The sequence below is a fragment of the Amblyomma maculatum genome, chromosome 4 (genome assembly GCF_055883805.1).
Source record: "Amblyomma maculatum isolate TAMU_Amacu chromosome 4, ASM5588380v1, whole genome shotgun sequence".
NCBI classification, from domain to species: domain Eukaryota; kingdom Metazoa; phylum Arthropoda; class Arachnida; order Ixodida; family Ixodidae; genus Amblyomma; species Amblyomma maculatum.
Window position 1 is genome coordinate 163381734 of NC_139347.1, and position 13165 is coordinate 163394898.

Genomic DNA, 13165 nt, shown 5'->3' on the forward strand with positions numbered 1-13165 from the left:
AGGTGCGAACTAATGCTCAGTATAGAATGTGAAACTTCGTACACTGTAACATAACGAGCATTTTTTTTTGTGTACCTACCAGAACTTCCAACGGAAGTTGCATCAAATATTGTATTGTTGTATTTGAGAGTGTATTGTGAACATATTCAAGAAACAAAACGAAAAACGCGAATTCACGAAACCCGTGCAGAGATAGTGCCACGGTGAACTGTCTAAATACATATAGAGTCATCATCGTCATCATCATCATCATCAGGCTGATTATACCCCCTGCAGGGCGAAGGCCTCTCCCATATTTCTCCACTTAACCCGGTTCTGTGCTAGCTGCATCCACTTGACCCCTGCGAACTTCTTAATCTCATCCGCCCACCTAACTTTCTGCCGCCCCCTGCTACGCTTTCCTTCCCTTGGAATCCAGTTTGTTACCCTCAGCGACCATCGGTTATCCTCTCTTCGCACCTATTTATCACCAATAAGGACTCGTTAATAATTGCATCGACTATATACTCAAACTCACTTCCTGTCATGGCTACTAACATCCCCAGGTGATGACTTCCGATCCTGCGAGATATATTGTGGCCATAACGTACATTGTCTTGCAAATCCTTCGCCTTAAAAAGCACGCAACTCGTCAATTTTCTTTCTTTTAGTCATTCAACAAATGCTTTTCAAGCATCGGAGCAGTTCGATAGCTCATCACTTTTAACAATCGGCAAAATTCGAATAAGCTTTGGCATGCACGGCGGGTCAGCTAGTTAAAACAATTTTACCCCTCTTTTTGTATCTTAAAATAACCACAACATCATCACCATCATCAGCCTGACTATACCCACTGCAGGGCGAAGACCTCCCCCTTTTTCTCCCCTTAACCCTCTTCTGTGATAGCTGCATCCACTTGACCCCTGCGAACGTCTTAACCTCATCCGCCCACCTAACTTTCTGCCGCCCCCTGCTACGCTTTTCTTCCCTTGGAATCCAGTTTGTTACCCTAAGCGACCATCAGTTATCCTCTCTTCGCACTACATGTCCTGCCCATGCCCATTTCTTCTTCTTAATTTCCACTAGAATGTTGGTAACCTGAGTAATTTCTTTGACCCACTCTACACACTTCCTATCTCTTAATGTTACCCCTACCATTTTTCGTTCCATAGCCCTCTGGGTTGTCCTCAACTTAAGTAGAACTCTCTTGGTTAGCCTCCACGTTTTAGCCCCATAGGTGAGTACAGGCAAGATGCAACTGTTGTATACTTTCCTCTTGAGCGATACCGGTAAGCTGCTAGTCATAATCTGCGAGTGCTTGCCAAATGCGCTCCATGCCAATCGTATTCATACATATAGAGTATGAAAACGAAAACACATCACAACAAATTCTAAAATATGAGACAGATGCACGTCATGGAAGAAGCCGTATTCAACTCAATCCACCCAAGAAAAGAAACTTGAATTTCACGTAACTTTTTTTTTGTATTTTGATATGCGGCTTCACCCTTTGCAACGGGTGGTCCTTACGAACAAAAAAGGACTTCCGGAAGTGTCCTAGCCGAATCACATACGTATCCCAATAGTCTATTATTATTTTACAGTAATATTTCTCTCCACAACATCAATTGAATCTGTTGTTTTTACAGTTCAGACTTGCACGTTCCCAAATATGTCGGCTGCCTCCCCTACTACCTCCACATCACCGGTAGCTGAATCGCCATCAAACAAGCGTCGAGGCGGGAATCCATCCGGAATTGAATTAGAGTGGATTGAAATGGTTTGAGGTTTTCGCCTTTCTAACGGGGGTGACAATAAAAGTTCCAGTCAATTCCTGATAGTGGCGCAGTGTTTACCACCATGGCATCAATGCCACTAACACTATTTGTTTTGATTGCATTCTCGTTTTCAAGGCGACGCTGTGATGTCCCTTCAACCCTTTCGTCCCCCTGTGTCGACCTTACCGCCTCTTTGCGGTTGTCAGAAAGCAAAACTTTGCGCCTGCGGCAAGGTAGTCTCACAAGGGTGGCACGGTAGGAGTGCTTGAAAAGTCCGAATTAAATGCTCGATCGTCTCCGCCTGCCATCCGCACCACCCATAACATCTGAGTTTTCCTCGCTGTCGATCCGAGAGGGCCACGTTTTTGTGCGTAGCAACCCCGCATGAACCTCAAATAGCAGGCAACACTCAATGATGTCGCTGGCAATAAGGATAATCCCATTTTCAACGTGACATCACGCAGTTCCGCTTGAAGGCAAATAAAAATATGAAGTTAAAAAATGAAAAACATTATTGCTAAATCTTTTGAACTGCTTTTTCAGTAAGCAGAGAGTCTGTGAATGTAAGAGGGGTGATATTGGGTGTCTCTCAACACGCTTCTTTGCCTTTGGCATCAGTGATCGATCAATTCAAATGTTTTAGTTGTTCCTAGCTTTCAGTAATTTTTAGTAGCACGCACCGCTAGTAGGTTAACGCAGCACAGCACAAAGGGGCACAGAGCGTGAGACTATATGCAAGTGCGAGAATACCACCCCATCTGGTAGTAAAATAAGTAGCAAGGGAGTAATTACAAATCTACTCTTCCTTGAGCGATTTCCTTAAGTATTTGACTAAAATAAGTAACAACTAGAAAAAGCACTGCAAAGCGAGATACACTGATATACGACGCTTTGTTGTAATGTATATTACCCAAAGTTATGCTTTGCAAAAACCATCATTAGTTGTTGAAATTTCAGTCAGAAAGGGCGTTGTGTTTGCAGCGTTGCAAGAACCCATCACGCCCTCAAGCTCCCCTGCAGCCTCTCCCGTGCCCACTTCGGCCATTTGCACGTGTTGGAATCGATATTTACGCGCCTCTTGCCTTCTCTTCCGCCGGCAACAAGTGGATCATTGTTGCCTTCGACCACATCACCAGATATGCTGAAACTGCCGCTTTACCAGCTGAAACTGCTTGTGATGTCGCTTGTTGCATCCTTGAGAACCTTATCCTGCGTCACGGTGCGCCACAGGAATTACTTAGTAGCCGTGGTCGTGCATTTTTGTCTGATGTCGTAGAAGCCCTTCTTCAGGCATGCAGTGTTGTTCATCGTACGACGTCTTCCTACCGTTCCCAGACAAATGGAATGGTCGAGTGATTTAATCGGACCCTTGGAGACATGATGGTTATGTATGTTTCATCCCTCCACTCAAATTGGGACCGTGTGTTACCATTCATAACCTATGCGTATACAATTCTGCTACGCAAGCACTGGTTTCTCGCCTTATTTCCTCGTGTACGGCCGCGAACCTTCGTACACAATGGACACGATCCTACCTAACCGTCCCGAAGCCTCGAAATTGACACCCATTTCTCAAGCCGCTGCCTATACCGAAAAGTGCCGTCAGATCGCACGTCAAATCACAGCTCGAAATCAGTACCACCAGAAAAACAATCGCGCCGAATCCTCATGTCTACCGCCTGCTTATCGTCCAGACTCGTTGGTGTGGCTATGGGTGCCCTCTTCTTCTTCAGGCCAGTCGCCCAAGTTTCTGAATCGATACCAAGGACCCTGTCGTGTGCTCAAGCAAACATCTCCGGTTAATTACCTTTAGAGCCCCTCACGCCGTCAACAAATCACCGCCAAAGAGGACGTGAAATTGTCCATCTTGACCGTCTCAAACCGTACCATGACCCTGCCATCGTGACATTCGCTTAATCCACCAGGATGGCGTCTTTTCACAGGGGGAGTATTGTAAGAGAAGAGACGTCGCGCGCCACAGACAATAAAGAAGTAACGACGACAAAGTAGATGAAGTTCGTGCTGTCTTTGTGAAAGCTAGCCTTCGTAGCTGCTACGAAAAAACAAATATATTGCTGCGCATCCCTATCTGAACCGCTTCGTTACAGCTAAAATATTGTTCACGTGTGACTAGGACTCAAGAGAAAGTACATATTAAAACCAAAGAGAACTGCGGAAGGTAATAATAAAGCCTATTGTCAAACCAAACATTATGTAGTCGTAGTTCGAAATTACAGATCAGGCGTCAAAGAAAGAATACTTCTAAACAAGCAAAGAGAACGTTAGTTCCGCCTAAAGAAAGAACATATCTACCCGCAGTCAAAGGATTTATAAATGCAATAATAGCAATACAAATCATCGTTTAAGGGGCGATTTTTCGATGCTGGCAGATATCAACGAAATTTTTTTCAGAATTTGTTTTCAATGTCAAGATTACATGTGCCAAAAAGCACAGTTGAGGATGCTTTAGTTTCCCCGCAAATAAATTGTTAAGACAACGTTCGGGTCTCGCGATTTGCGCTGCCAAACAAGAATATTTACAGCCAACAATGTGCTTGATAACGTCGCAGTCGTGAAGGGCCCTGCTGGGCGAGGTTTGTTCGGTGTGGGGTAGCTCATCCTGGGGAGCGTGATCTTAAGCTGCGAACCTGACACGGCGGAGGGGAACGACGGCGCTACTCGGAACAGCCTGGCTCACCGCAGGCACGGTCGCCAGCTTGCTTGCAAACAGCGATCGAGCAATCTGACTTATACTTTCAGCCGATGCTATCAACTTACACTTGCATTCTTTGCAACGATGGATGGTGGGTAGCGTTGTGTTGTCGGATGACTGAATTAGTGAATGAATAAAGCCTTTACTTCATTGAAGGGATGGCTCTCGGCAGGCTTAGTTTATATAAGAAACACAAACGCCGGTTTTTGACTATTCAACGGAAAACATAATTGGTTCAGGGGCAGTAGCTGTCATGCTTGTTTCTGTGGACACCTGAACCGCGCCGTAAGGAAAGGGGGGAAGGTGGGAGTGAAAGTGGAAAGAGAGAAAGAGGAGCCGTAGTGGAGGGCTGCGGAGCAATTTCGACCACCTGGGGATCTTTAACGTGCAGGTTGAAAGTGAAAAGACAAAGAGTAGCCGTAGTTGATGGCAACGGAGTAATTTTGACCGCCTGGGGAGCTTTAATGTGCACTGACATCGCACAGCACATGGACGCCACCACTTCGTTTCGCCTCCATCGAAATGCAGCCGCCGGCAGTCGGGATCGAAACCGGGTACCCCGGCTCAGCAGTCATGCGTCTCACCACTGCACCACCGCGGCGGGGTCAACGAAAAACAAGAGTGAATTACCACCGATTTCTAAAAAAAGAGGAGCGTCGCGACAAATTGAATACTGACCCGTTCTGAATTTGAGAACGCGTGTGTGCTCAGAAAATTTCACGTGGAACAGCTACCACACATGATGCTTTGATAAAGTTTAGCCTCACAATTATCAGGCGGTCTTTTTAAATAAGATAATAATAATAATAATAATAATAATAATAATAATAATAATAATAATAATAATAATAATAATAATAATAATAATAATAATAATAATAATAATAATAATAATAATAATAATAATTGGTTTACAGGAAGAGAAAGGCGCAGTATTTTTCAGACTTGTTTCTGCGAATACCTGAACCGCGCCGTAAGGGAAAGGAAGAAGGAGGGAGTGAAAATGAATAGACAGAAAGAGGGCCACAATCTCTCATGCACGAGACAAGCTAAACTGGCTGCCATAGCTCGTGCTGACTGGCTGTATCCGTCGGACGCCACACTAGACAGTGCCTATTGGACGTGTTCATCTATAAACTTGAAGTGGTAGAAATTGTACGTAGTGGAAACCAACCAGCCCGTGCCCTATATATATATTTCACCCTGGCTGGGACGCATCTTCTGTCGTAAAAAAACGCCGACATCGCCATGGAACGTCGTAATCGATAGTCGTATCAACCGGCTTGTTACAACGCATGCAATTCATGGATATTAATTTCAAGGGTGCTTTCGTTCTCTGCGCAATCATTGTCCCTGCATATATTGACGGCACACAAAGTTTTCTGTATTCTTTAATTTTTATTCATCACAATTGCCAGTATTTGCTAATTTTTGTGGTGTAGCACTGAGAAGGCAGGGACGATCGGTTGCCCTAATATATGCTGGCCATTTGCATCGGAGTGTGTGAGTGCATAAATGACTTACGAATTCTATAGAATGCTTCACACAGCATAGTTTAGCCGCAATCTAGATCGCACGCTCGTCCTTCTCTCATTGGCCATGCATGCCGGTTGCTGCTTTCTTTTTCCATTACAACTGAATGACGAGGCCCCCGCCGAGGTGGAGCAGTGGTTACGGCGCTCCACTATTGTTCCTGAGGGTGCGGGATCGAATCTCGGCCTCGGCGGCCGCTTTTCGCTGGAGGCGAAAAGCAAGGCGCCCGTGTGCTGTGCGATGTCAGCGCACATTAAAGAACCCCAGGTGGTCGAAATTTCCGGAATCCTCCACTACGGCGTCTCTCATAGCCTGAGCTGCTTTGGGACGTTAAACCCCACAAAGCAAACCAAACCGAATGACGAGCCCTGGCTTTCACAGCCCGATGACATCGATGGCGACTCACCGACAGGAAGTAGTATGTTCCACATGATTCCGTACGTGATAGCGTTTGAAATTCTCACACCTCGAAAGAATGGCCGCGGGTGCGTGCGGCTCGGCTGCATGCCTGTTTCGTCATCTGTGACTCATGCAAAAGCAGTGCTCTCCGAGCAACGAGCGGGAGTTTAAATTTCGTTTGAAGTTTTTTGAGTATCAAAATTATTGCTACCGCATTGTAAAAAATGAAATCGGTTACTGCGATAATCAAGCCTTCAACAATTTAAACAAACCATGAATTTTTTACGGTCAATAAAGCACCGGACTTGACCTTGAACTCCACCTTTGATCCTTTTATAATTAGATGCGACCCAACTATGAGTTCTGCCCTCTGCCATCGATAATTTTAAACCTGAGCAGGGGGCTCATATATATATATATATATATATATATGGTTCGCTGTACAGAAAGAACTGAAAAGTGCACTGAGCTCTAAAGCAGTCAGGATATCAAAGTAACAAAATAGTAGCACTTAAGGACGAATGCTTATCTTCTTTGTTAACAAAATAAAAAATACGTGCCTCGCAATAAATGGTGAGGAGAAGGTTGGCAGGCGAGGATTAATGAGATGCCAACCGATGTCATGACGGAGGAGCTAATGTAATAACATATTTTGTCACTGTGTACAGATGTCGCCTCAAAGTGTGAGCCGCTGCGGAGCAGTAGGTGTGCGCGACAATTTTGCTCACGACCATGCAAACACTTACAAATTCTAAAACGCATAACTTCATTTACTTTGCTGCCAAGGTCTTTACTAACGTAGTTTTGAAAAGAATGAGATAGAGATCTCATCATTTATTCCATACCGCAATCAACGGACCATTGCTCATATCTTACCAAACATTGAACGATTAACAAAGTTATTGCGTCAGTTGAAACATCAAGAGTTAACTAACATCCAAGTTGTGAGGGATAAAAATGTAGCTAAGTTGAAATATACGCACTAAACATGCACAATCAACCCAGTCAGCAGGAAGTCTTGAAGCTTAAACAGCTAAGAGCATCTCCAGAGATGTTCACAATCATTTAGATTTTATGATGAATATAATCACCACGTTATACTGGGACGATGCTCTAAAAAACTCTAATTATCAAATTAAAAACACCAAGATGAGCGTATTGCCTAACCACCATTTGGTTTTTTTTAATCAGAAATATGCGATTTCCTAATCTTCTAAAAATCTTTTCATTCTGCTCCACTTTTCGACCGTCGGTATACTGAGCACTTTTTGCCCACGCAATTTGACTTTGGTCATTTAGCCCATATGTAACGAACTGTCGATATTTAGTGCGATAGCGAAGTGAAACCTGCTACGCGCTTTCAGGAGAACAAAGCAGCGGACGCAAATGGGCAATCTTCATAACATCTTCCATCATCGCCTACTAAAAGGAAAAAATATGATTAGGTCGTTTCACGATTCCCGCAGGATGCGCAGAAATGTTCATGCAATTTTGCTGTGCTCAGTTAGCCCATATGTAACGCACTGTAGGTATGTAGTACGATAGCGAAGTAAAAACCGCTATACGTTATCAGAGAACAAAGCAGCGGACGTAAATGGGCAATCTTTAGGGCTTCTTTCAGCATCGCCTACTACGGGGTAAAAATAAAATTAGGTCGTTTGCTCGATTCCCGCAGGATGCGCAGAATAGTTCACGCAATTTGGCTTTGGTCGTTTAGCCCATGTGTAACGCACTGGTGGTATGCAATGAGACAGCGAACTAACAATCACTATGCGGTTCCGGGAGAACAGAGCCCTGGACGTTAATGCAACGTCTTTTACCATTACTACCAAAGGAAAAAATAAGGAGTTTAGGTCCCTTGTTTGAGTCCCACGGGATTTTTAGATCAGATAAGTGGCCCCAAAAATGCTACTTGGGAAAACATTATAATGCAATAAACCTATGAAAGTGGTCTTTGTCAGCATTCGAGTGAGGTTTGAAAGCTTTGCGTGGAGCAATTAATTTACAAACAATCTTTACAAACTTGCGCCTTCCGGACGCTCGCAACCTTTTTGGACGATACATCTGAGCAGAAACCTCCCCGCTGACGTCAATGGGGCTGCTAGGCGTGCCTCATCAGTGGACACTCCCAAATTACGCTGGCGGAAAGGGGGCTGGTGGGCTACCCTCACGATTTGTTTTATTCTATATTTCTTGGGCGCCGGCTTGGGCTGAGTTGATAAGGGAGCGGGTCAGCATCATTTTCGCTCGTCCATATGTTCGTTCCTGATGAAGCTAACGTCAATATTTTTTGCATTGCGAAAAAGAATGAGGGGATATCTATTGCCCTTACGCATTATATAGCCATTGTAAACATCTCACTGGTCCCTTAACGCACACTTCACAACAGTGGCAGTGACTCCAAGAGTGGTCTTTACACGCAGGTGATACTCCTTCTATCAAAATCGAAGTCGCTCAACACAGATAAAGCTTCTCTCTTCCATCAAACTCCAGAGCAGCTCACAAAAGAGAGCTTTACTTAAGAGCTCGACCATTCTAGGCAGTAATGCCACAGACGAAAGGCCGGTTAATACCAGTTCCCGCCAAGAAAGCTAAGACTGGTGCGAAAATAGCGCCTTGGAAAGCTACGCGGTCCTTCAACGCGGTGATACTGCTGGTATCAAAATCGAAATTTTTTTTTAATAACAATGTCATAGTGCTACTCTCTATGTGCATCCGTGGACAAAAGCGGTATACTCCGCGCGCTGCGAGAAAACTGCATGCTAGATTTTTCCGACAGAGAAGCCGTTATTTTTTAGGTGTGCATAACGTATCTTCTTGATATACTTGTCATATTGTCCAAGCAATCTTTTTGTGGCACATTTCTTTATACTGAAAAAATGCAATTGTTACGGTTCGCATGAAGTATACCACTTTTGTCCACGGGTGTACGTTAAAATACTATTCGCTCCAGCACATATCACTGCAGTGCGAACTTTCAGAGACATGCGACTACAAAGTTTAAACTGCCCAAATAGAACACTAGAAGATCCCAGATAATGGGATACAAATACAGGCGATGACGATCCCGAAAACAAAATATGCGCGCTTGCAAAGCTGACACAGCGAAACAAAGTTGGTAAGGCAAAAGAGACGTAATGACAGTTTACATCAACAGCGTGAGAAAATCCTAAACCGTCAATAAGCTGAAGTTCGCACACGCCACTGAAGCTTCCATAAAATAAGGTCAAGTACCAAATCGCCAAAAATAGTTCGTCATGAACATTTCAGTTCGATTTTTATCTCTCTAGTTTGTGCGTGTGTTTTGTGCGGTCCCATAGAGACTCAGGCTGAGTGACGCCATATGTGGAAGACTCCGGAAATTTCGAACCTCGGATTCTTTAACCGACATTGACATCGGAAAGCCCAAAGTGGTCCTTGCTTGTCGCCTACATCGAAAATCGGCCGCCGCAGGAGGTATTCGATCCCGCCTCCTGGACATAGAAAACGAGCACTCTAACCCCTGCTCCACCACAGCGGGGCTTATTCTTTCTAGTGTGAGAGAGAGAAACAAATTTTAATTGCCAAAGGAGTAATAATAGAGGCATTTCGGCCTGGTGTGGCGTGAAACATCAAAAGCTGAATGAGTTTACATTTACAATATATGCCACTGTTTTGAGCCAACCGCGAGCCGAAGTGCATGAAGAATTGTTTCGTCCACGTGCTGAAACAACGCTTCTCGCGTTGCATAAAACCCAGCTTATTCTCACGTCGTTTGCTATATTTAGGCAGATGTTTTCGCAGACGCCGACTATGTCCAAGACAGTAACGCCCACGCCTGAAATCCTAGCACTGTTTCCACCTCGGAGAGAAATCTTTGGAAATCACAGGATGGTGAATATTCTGGAATCCCAACAGTGGGCGTTCCGCTCGACCGGAGCGTTATATCGCTCTGGTAAGCACTCAGTAGTCTTAATCGTTTTTTGATGCCCCTGCTCAGGGCAGCATAGGCATTGGCGAACTTTTCCGCCTTCGTACCGGGTTTATGACTTTCACTCGATTTTTGTAGCACGAAAAAGACGAAAAAGTCCTCCCCATACCTGAGTCATGATGTCCTAGGGAAAAACTTTTCCGAGCTTATGTTTGCAATTTTTACGGTCCCTGAAAAAAAGGGTCAATATTAACTCGAACTTAAGGCTAATAAGGACTATTTACAATACTGAGTTACATATTTAGTGGCTAGTGTTTTCGATGTGGTCTGCACAAAGAAAGGAAACAAAAATTAAAATTAGCCAGGAATTGAAGCAATTTTTTGAATACCTGCACCATTCGCGCACCGCGCGTCATTATCGTAGAAATATATTGTGCTGCATTTAGCTACCCTAAATTTCCTTGCCCACCCAGTTTTCATGACATGCCAAAATTAAGATTACTTTATTATTGAAAACAAAATGCACAGTTCAGGTATCACCCCAGAAGTATCACTGATATTTGCAAGTGAGCTTGTATGGACGCCCTAATTTTGTGCATTTCTAGATGTAAGGCATACATACATTGGTGCTAGGTGCCCGCAGTGCCACCGCTGAAGTCTCTAGAGAGATTGATTGATTGATTAAAACTTTAATTTCCACCGACTTAGGAGGTCCCCTACTCCCCGCTCCTGGCACGCAGGCCTGAGGAACGGAGGCTGGAACCTCCGCGACTAAGGACTGGTGAATATATATTGGTTATTCGTGGCCTTAGCCGCCAGGCGGACGGCTTTTTACTGGTCAGCGGGGACGTCGCTTCGCAGCAGGGTTACCCAGGCTTCTCTACTTTTAATGTTGTCCCTAGCGCCCGGAGACTTAGGGCATTCCCAAAGTATACGGTCGAGGTTCCCCCTCGCTTCGCAGGATTTACATTTATCATTTTTTCTCTCATCTATCTGGGTGTGAAACAACGGGACAGGGTTCGGGATATTTCCGGCTTGTAATCGCCGCCAGGCTATGGTCTCTTTATTATTTAAGCTAGGATCCGGTGGCGGCATCAGACGTCTTCCTAATCTATAATTTTCGAATATTTATTTATAGGTTTGCGAACGTTTGTCCATCGCCTGGCAGTCGGGCGGCTCCGCGTTTGCCCGGAAGTAGAGATCTCGGGCTAGAGAGCATACCACGCGACATCTCACGAACATAAAATAAAGGCTCCTACATCGTTTTCAGACTCCCTTCACATGCTACCAGCAGAGGAAACGAACAGGCTTCGGAGGCTAGTAGTCACCGCAGAAGCCAGGAGCGAGCTTTATCTGCAATTCCTGCAAAAAAAAGGCTTAGATCATTATTATCGGCTTTGTACTACAGGTTGCAAAATGCATTCCTGACTGCCGAATTACCAGAACTATAGTTCTAGATGTTTTTTGTGAATAATTTCGCGCACCTTTGTCCTTACCCGCATGATTTTCCCTTGTCCTTCAATTTAACTCTGTTTTGCTGCTCTTACTGCAAGCATAAATGCAGGATAATGGGAGGCGTTCGCTTCGCCTTAAACGCGTCTTCTTTCCTTTGGTGATAAAGCACAAAATTTAAATTTGCCGAAAAGAGTTTTAGTTGTATCAAAATGCGATGGACAACGTACAGGCTTGGACATATAAACACACGGGGCACGCTCCATTCCAACCGCAACCACGTGTTCGCTATCAGACGTGGAGAAGTGGGATTTATCACTGGAGGTGAGCGATAGTGTCCACTACCAGCCTGCAGATGCCACATAATGCTTAGCCAATGAATGAACGATGTTCCAAGGCAATAGCATGCTCCGCTTACTGTAATCCGCAACTGTAAATTCCTTATGCATACTCTTAAAAAAAAAAGTCGAGCTACTTATTAAGGCAAACCTAGTAAGTGCTTGTCACCTATATTGCTATATTCTTAGTAACTGCAGTTAGTAAATGGTGCGATAGTAACCGTTAACAGTTCAAAGAGCTGGTCTCTGTAACTAACCTATCCAGGTGAACCTAGTAATAAGATCTAGCTTTTGACCTGTAACCACCCAAGCCACGCATAATGGTGCCGAAACGTTGTCTGAATGTCTTGATATATGGATGCGTAATGTTGCAGATGTTTTGACAGGGCCCGTTATTAGCACATGCACACCGCTCATCAGGTCATATATATCAGTCGGACAAGAAGAAATATATCGCGAAGCGCATCGTCGATCTGCTCGCGCCCACAGAACAGCAACTTTCAGCGAGCTTATATTCCCTACATGATGACACCCTGTTTTAGGGCCACTGACACTCGCAAGTTTAGAGAAGATATTTCATTCCTTTTTGCACTTGAAATGGCAAAAATGAAAAATGCAAGCGTGTATGATCACGTTGCTAATATTTGTTATTTTAAATGTCCGCTCTGCCATCTTGGTGCGAGCCTTGTGCCCATTATTTTACAAATTTCTGTTCACATTTTTAGTCCTAGTAACCGCTGCTAGTTGAGTTCTACTAACTAGAAATTGCTGCAACATCAACTACCTCGGTTAGTAATGACTCCACTTACTACCTGCACTGTGTCGCGGCTAGTAAACAATCAGTAGCATGCTAGCAACAGTCGTGGAAAGGTTGTAATGACTGTGGTTTCTAAATCCTTAGCAACTAGCACGAGATTATTTTAGAGTTTAGATACACAAAACAAAATTATATTGATCTAAACTCGTAAAATATGTTTTCGTGCCAAATATGATGTGATTTTATACCAGCAGTATTGCCTGGCGTCCGACACATATTTTGTCCTGATGCATATGCGGTGTTTCC